The sequence below is a fragment of the Vigna radiata genome, chromosome 8 (assembly GCF_000741045.1).
Source record: "Vigna radiata var. radiata cultivar VC1973A chromosome 8, Vradiata_ver6, whole genome shotgun sequence".
Lineage (NCBI taxonomy): Eukaryota > Viridiplantae > Streptophyta > Magnoliopsida > Fabales > Fabaceae > Vigna > Vigna radiata.
Window position 1 is genome coordinate 7,429,707 of NC_028358.1, and position 8,173 is coordinate 7,437,879.

General features: G+C 30.7%; 1 long non-coding RNA gene across 2 annotated transcripts; it reads left to right on the top strand.

Moving 5' to 3' along the window:
- The first annotated feature begins 4,556 nt into the window (after nt 1-4,556).
- Nucleotides 4,557-7,459, top strand: LOC111242370. Of its 2 annotated transcripts, XR_002669312.1 has the most exons (4): nt 4,557-4,669; nt 4,755-4,859; nt 5,070-5,156; nt 7,444-7,459. It is a non-coding gene; the product is annotated as an uncharacterized LOC111242370 (long non-coding RNA). The 2 variants fall into 2 exon arrangements; XR_002669311.1 differs by having other exon boundaries at nt 4,557-4,859.
- The last annotated feature ends 714 nt before the right edge of the window (nt 7,460-8,173 follow it).

The following is an 8,173-nucleotide window of genomic DNA, read 5'->3' on the forward strand; positions in this document are numbered from 1 at the left end:
GAGATGATCATATGGACTTTTAGTTGACAACTTATTGAATTGATTGCTTTGCACCAAGTGAACCAACGTCGGTTTCACCTCCATACTCATTGCATTGACCCTCGGCCTTGCAATGTTGTTAAAGTGTTGAGGGCCAACCACATTGGTAGCATCTGCCAGAGTGCGTCTCCTAGGAGCTTCCTCCTTAGCCATCTCTTTTGTCCTCTGGTTAGATGCTTCCAGTGAGGGTTGCAACAATGTTTGCGGAGGAGGGAATACTTCTCTAGAAGTTCGAATCCTCCTTTTCCTCTGGGTTTCACTTAAACCTTCAAGAAGAGGTTCCGAATTTTTCTTCCTTCTCGTACGAATTGTATCCTGCATACACAAGAAACAAAACCCTAAAAATTTAATCAATAATCACAGTACTAGAATAGTTAAACCACAACTCCCCGGCAACGGTACCAAAAACTTGTTAAGATTCCGGCAAGTGTACCAAATTGTATCAAGTAATAATAAATAGTAAAACCAAGTATCGTTTCCCTAGAGACTCATAGGTTTATCCTTTCATGTGATTTCTTGATTATTTAAGACTCTAATAACAAAAATTATGGTTTTATAATGCAAAAACGAAAATTAAATATGCATGCAAAGGTTTTGATCAATTGACCAAAAGATAACGTAAGTAAATGATGTATGAATAAATTATGTTGTTGGGGTTTATGATTTCACCCAATCTACTCTCATATATCTAAGAATTCTACTCCTTCATTAATGTTAATGCAACTTTCTAATTTACCCTAATCCCAATGTCGTGGTGAAAAGAGACTAATCCTAATTACTAGTTTACATTATGTTGTCTCCCTAGCAATTAATCATGCATTACATAATTCGCGCAGAAGCTTAAAGGCAATCGACTGGTCCTCCTATTCCTATGTCTAGGTAATATTGCTCCCAAGAGAGTTTCCCAATGTCTAGATCTATCTATACGTGTTCATAAAGATAAAATCAAAGATCATGTTATTGAATGAGTTAAAGAAAGCATGCATAGAGAAAAGGGGAAAAACCCTAACAAATAATGAATAAAAACATATGAATGAAGCATCAATTCAATATATGAGAGTTTCAAAGGATTACATCAATTCCCCAACAACAATGGTGGTTTAGTTCACCATAATTATGGTGAAACTAGATGAAAATAATGGAAAGAATGAAAAGATAAACCCTTGATTTGATAGATTGGAGCTTTCGCATCCAAAATCTACCTCCAAGGAGTTGAGAGAGTGTTTTTGCGCCTCTTTCTATCAAAAGATGCCCCTTCTGGTTTGTCTGGATCTATATATAAAAAATAACATAATTTTGGCCCAGACCCAATAGTCCACCGCCCAACGGTAGGTATGACACTCAAAATGGCGCCCAACGGTGTCGCTTAGGCAAAAAATAGTGAAAAACTAGCGCCCAGCGCCACCGCTCAGCATTCTAGTCGACTTTTCTAGTTGACTGGTTGACTTTTCTGCACTTTGATTAACTTTTCTACACTGCAACTCCTTAATACTTCAACCCTTCTTTCAAATCATTCAATAAACCTTCAAAATCAAGGAAAAACCAAGATAAAACTAAGAAAACCAACTTTGACTCTATTATTCTCTAACTTAAGCAAAATGCATGACTTGAAGTTATTTCTAAGTCATAAAGGTTGTGTTTAGTGTAAAATTTAAGTATGAAAATAATGGTTTTTCAACTGTTATCACTTTTCTATAACCTTTCCTTTGTCAACACCAAAAGGACCTTTTCTTGACAGTACTACAATGTGGAAGTATAAAAATAAATGGAAAAAGATAATTGTTATGACTTTGTACTTGCTATGACTCATGTTTGTATTTCAATTTTTAATTATGGCAAAACACAATGGTTCTTCTAATTCAATTGTTGTCATCATTGTTATCATCATCATTGTCATCGTTGTTGAAATTGTCATTGTAATTATTTTCATATTTCTTTAATTTACTTATTACGCATTGACAATTCATATTTTTTAATCATAATTAAAATACTTACTTGTGCCAAATATTGAAAATAGTTTCGGTTCAACTTTTGATGTGGCTTAATAAGAAACACTTAATCTAAATATTGTATTAGATTCAAGCTTAAGAGCTTGACTATTAGTGGGTAATTATTGAGAGAGATTACTTGAATTTATAGAGGTAGAGTGAATTAAGTCAAATCAAACTATGATGTTTAAACTTTTTCAATATGTTAAAGTAAAATAAAGTTGTTAGTTATGACTTTTAACTAAATAGTAAATCTCCATTCCAATCATTGGTATTACATGTCACAAATTCAATTCTCAATATCACATTTGTAAAAAGGAAAGATAAAATAATATGCTTCACCGACTTGTCATTGTGTTGCCTAAGTATCTTGAATGACAAATTTACGAATTAGTTTTCTATCTTTATTTTGTTTGGATTAATGGTTAATCTAATTGTAATTGTTGTTTTCGTGTGAATGTTCATTTAAACTCGTTTGTTCGACTATCTTATCACTCTTTGTACAATTTCATATTTTTCACTGTCATAAAATAAAATAAAATAAGCTTTATCGAAATTGGCCTTCTTATATAGTTGGAAACTATCACTAGAATAAAAACTTAATTTATTGATGGATCATATTCTTTGATAAATACCAAAATTTGTTGATAATGTCAATATTTTGACGTATTATTGATGAACGAAAATCCATTGATAAATATCTTATAAAAAATAATTACCAATAGATCATTGTTGTCAAAAAATATCGACAGCTTGTTTGTTGATAATTACAAACGACCTATACTCTAGTCGATAATAATCGAGAGGCTAAGACCGCCAACAATTACCAATTATATCAGATCGTCGGTAATTACCGAGATCTATAATATGTATGTAATGACATGAAAAAACTGGTTACATTATCAGCAGATCATGACCGTCGATAATGACATGAAAATGGGTTACATTATTGACATATTATTCTGGATAGTCTAGTCCAGGTCTTGGCATAATTAAGACATTTGGATTACTTTGTGTGAAAGTTGACTCATATATGAAATATTATTACATATCATGATTTTTTTTGTATCACTAACTTATCATTTTGTTTGTGTCTTGTCTCTTGGTTATTGTACGTTTTTGTGTTGACGATGATCATCTGATAGGTGTGAGTAAAGGGAGATTATATGACTGTAGAGCAAGCTCTACGTGGAGGCAACTCAGATTTACAATAACTTTAGGAATTATATTCCTTTTAGTTATGTTTTATTTGGTTTGACTAGAAGAGCTTTATACATATTTTTTGTACTTGTATATTGTATATAAAGTTGATTTTTATAGTTAAATTAAATAACTATAAAATAACTTTATGTTTTCTAAATGTTAACTAATTTGACTTATTTTATTAATCATGTGATATTTAATATTGTATATTTAAGACGTTATAATTACTTTTGTTTTTTAAATTTAACCATTTTTAATTTAAAATAAAAATTTATGATAAAATTTTATTCCTAAAATAAATAAAACTTATCTATAATATAATCATAAAAATTATTTATATTAATTTTTATAATTATATTCTCGCAAGATATTTTGAAGTATTTCCAAAATTTTTGTCGTTAATATCTTATGATAAATATTTTAGAGCTTTAATAATATATTATTGATTATATTATATTACCAAGATATTTTTAGTTAATATTTTATAATATAATAAAATATAAATGATAACGGTTGAAAAACCGTTATTTTTATACTTCATTTTGATACTAAATGCACTCCTTTTGACTTAAAAACTTGATTTGACTCATGATTTTACTTTAGTTTTGTGAATAAGAGAGTTGAGAATATGCTTTATGATTTTATCACTAAATTCCCTTGATTTTGTACGTTTTTGGAATGATTTGGAAGAAGGGTTGAAGTATTAAGGAGTTGTAGTGCAGAAAAGTCAATGAGTCAACTAGAATGCTGAAAAGTCAACCAAAGTGTAGAAAAAGTAGCGTTGATCAGTAATGGGCGCTGAGCGCCAGTCTTGGGACCATTTTTTCGCTGTTTTTCACCTGGGTGTCACCGTTGGGCGCCATTCTGAGTGTCGCATCCATCCCTGAGCGGTACTGTAGCACTAAGCACCATTTTCGTGGTTTTGGGCCAGTTTTTCTAGTATTTTTATGATCTGTTTTGGGCCTCGACCCGTTTTCTATTATATTTTCGCCCTATTTAAAGACCTGGACACCCTAGAGAATGTATCTTTTGATGGCTTAAGCACAAAAACACATTTTTCACCCTTTAGGGGGTAGATTTAGGGATGTAGGAGCTCTCCTCTTCTTTTTCTAGTGTTTCTATCTCTTCCATTCCATTGTACACCTACACTACTACAAAAAAGTGCATAGATAGCGCTTTTTTTTATCATAGATAGCATTTTTTAAGCGCTATCTATGCGTGCGCTATCTATTAATAGATAGCGCTTCTAAAAAAAGCGCTATATATTGGTGGCTACAATAGATAGCGCTTGTTTAAAAAGGCGCTATCTATTGGTGGCTGACAATTGATGAGAGAATAATTTATTGAATGAAAAAGTTTACAGAATTTATTCTTTGCTTTATTCTTCCAAGGTTTATTGGCTCTCCATTGACTATCTTCTTGTTGCCAAGTTGGCAGCTGTAAGTGGCAGATTCTATGCACTTTTCTTTTCGTTCGCGTGTTTTTATATAAATTTGTTACATGTGCTTCTTTTTTCTATTATAGAGTTGTGGGTCATATTTTACTTCATTTATGTATGTGGAACATTGGTGTGAAGAGCAATTTAAAACGTTAACAATTGGAGGTCCAGATTTCTCTCATAATGAAATGGTAAGTTCTATTGAATATGTTTACATTTTATGCATGCTATTTTGCTTTAGTTGGACTATATACTATATTACACTGTTTTAAATTACTTTTTGTGCAATTAAATTGTTTATTGGCTATGCATAATTTGTAAAATATTTATGGAGATTGTTTTGCTCCGTAATCATGTCTGTTTCTTATTTATGACTGATCATTTTGTTGACTTCCTATCAGTTGCCAGATCATATTGAAATTCTTGTTTCGACAGTCACTGGAATCAATGAACCAGATAGCTTATATGGAATTCTACAGTCTCACAAGGTTAGTGAGCCTCATTTTTCCTTCTAGTACTCAAATTTAAATTTGAATGACTATAATTTTGAGTTTTAAATAATTCATATTTCAACGGTAAGCAACTATAATTCACATAATAGTAACAATAATAATAATTAAAAGAAAAATTAGTAAAATTTAATTATTAATAAATATCACACTTTTATATATATATATATATATAATATTAGGTTTGATAGAAATTTAAGTTTTTCTTATTTATAAAAATTCAAATATGACTTATTAGATTAACACGTGACAATATACCTCATAACTTGAGATTTAAATTTGAAATTAAAACTGAAAACAATGGATGATATATTAGAAAAGAATACAAATATCATAATAAGATTAAGTATTAGCTATTATATGTGGAATTTATAAATAAAACACTCATTGTGAGAAGTTTGCAGCTTAATGTAAATAATAATAAATAAATAAATCTAAAAACGTTATCCTTAATTTCTAACAACACATTATCAAGACTACTAGACTACTCATTAACTGAATGATACACATGGGACCAAAAAACTGCGAGCACTAAACAAAGGCTGATGTAGAGCAATACAGAAGCAGAAAAGTAGGGAATACGAGTAGAAAATATGATCAGAAATATAAGAGAGCTCTCAATTTTTATAACTGAGTCCAAGCTACAGAGAATGAAATTTCCCCAATATATTCTCTCTCGCCCCTTATATCTCTTCTCATCCCTCTATAAAATTTCCAACTCCCCAACTCTACTTCTCATCCTTTCTCATAACTTCCCTTGTTCCCCTCCTTCTCATGTTCCTTTTATTTCTTATGTTACTGGAAAATTTATAAAATCCTACATAATGTTATAAACAGGGTATGATATAGTATCACTACACATTGTATTCATCATTTNGTTCAAATACTAATTTGTTCTCTGTTTTCTCCTTTTTTTTACTGTGTATTTCTTTTTNTCATTCAGTTCATTTTTCATTTATCGTGGATTTTAGTGATGTTTATAATTTATAAATTATGTATTGAAGTAATCACTCACTCTTCTATTTCATGGTAAGATTATTATAATTAATAATTAGAACCAATAGAAGATGCTTATTTCANGCAAACAAGGTTTAGGAAGATTACAACTTTCTTTGGTGTAAATGAAAACCAGGAAACTTCTATTTATATATAGATTCTTTACTTAAAATTCTTCTGGTTAGAAAGAATGCAAAATATACTCGCCATAGAAGCAGAAAGGTGCTTGTTGAATGTTGAGCCTGGATGGNATACTAACAAGTTGATATTTGTGTGTAGAAGTAAAAGGTAGNTAATAATTTCTGGTTCTGTGATCACTTTGATTTTTACTGGGTGTAGATATGAATACTAAATGCATTTCCTCTCAGCTTGAATTCCCATTCCCTTTCCTCTCTAGTGTTTTTCATAGTTTTACTCCTAAATTTCATCTAAGTATCAGTNTGCCTTTCTGTGAAATCATAAAGNTGAAAGGTAAGATTAATCATAAGAAATGAAAAAATAAATTATTGTTAAGGTTTTGGATGTGACTCACCTCATAAAACTTACATGGGTATCTAAAAGNAAAGTTCAAGTTAATCTATAACTGAAGTTGTGTTGAAGCAGCTCATGATGAATCCCAAAATNTCTGTTCTCACGGACATTATTAAAAACCATATATTGTCGTTGAGCATTTTCATAAGTTGTGGAGCTAAAGNTTTCTCTAGAATGTGATGGATTTGATAGGCAATAAAATAATGCTCACTCCTTTTACTCTCGGATCTCCTAAAGGATGATTCAATATTTGTTAGAATAAATATTAATTGTAGGTAGAAGGTAGTTATGTTGGAAACTACTACTTGTTGTACCTATGAGTTGTATCTAGTTCCATACCTAGGTTCTTAATTCAACCTTTTGATCTTTCATTTTCTCATTGTATCAGAATTCTATCATTATAAATATGAGATCATAAGAGGGGTCTTTCAAGCTCTCTAAAATAAGTAGGAATTTCTCTTAAAATGATGAAAGGGACATTCTATAATATTGTGTTGTCGGGTTGACAAAAATAAATTACAGAACGATTCAATGTACATTGGTGGAATATGGGGATANCAGTTAAGTTACTCAGAGACCAAAAAGTCTATGTGTTGGGTGATTGTAAGCGTCTATTATAGGTGTATATTAGCCCATGCCAAGATCAGTTGAGCACTGCGTTTACAATCCCAAATTATTATATTCTAGAAAAATTGAAGAGTAATTAATATGTCCTTTTCTTGAAATCTGTGATGTCAAGTGTCAGGTGAAAAATCATCAATAGTAGTTACAAATAGATTAAAGAGATGAGTCCGAGAAAGATAACACTGCAACATTTGAAGGGTCACGTATGTAACAACATTAACAGTAACAAAAAACGGAGCACATACCAAAAAGTATAGGTATATAACAGTACCTAAGAAGCAAAGTTAGGCAAGACATTAATTATGAAACTGGTTTATAGAGGAAAATGTAGCAAACATGTATGACCAAAGTTATATAGGTTGAATCATTTATCACCTTTACAGAGCTCATAATTATTGTCCTTCAGAACAACAATACAACATCTAGCTATGGTATATCATCATGTGTCTATTTTATTGGAACTATCATTCAAATAATTGTTTTTGAATGTTGAAATTTGACTCAAAAATCTAAATTCCTTTGACTGAACATGATCTACGACACTCACTAAATTCTCCTTGTCATCTTAAAAAGAACTTTATCATATGGAGTTATGGTTTACATTTTCCAGCATCACTTCAACCAATTATTATGCTCAAAACAGGCCCTTAACCTTCAAATCTAACTAACGAAGTCAAAACTGAAACATATATGAAATTATTGTAGGCCGAACAATGGCCATCTTAATCAAATATTTATCGTTATTTCTTTCAACACAACACAATCATTTAAGTGAGAGGAAGAGATCGTATACAGTTTGTATCATCAACAAAAAATTTGGAAAGGAAAAAATTAGGGTCAAGAAA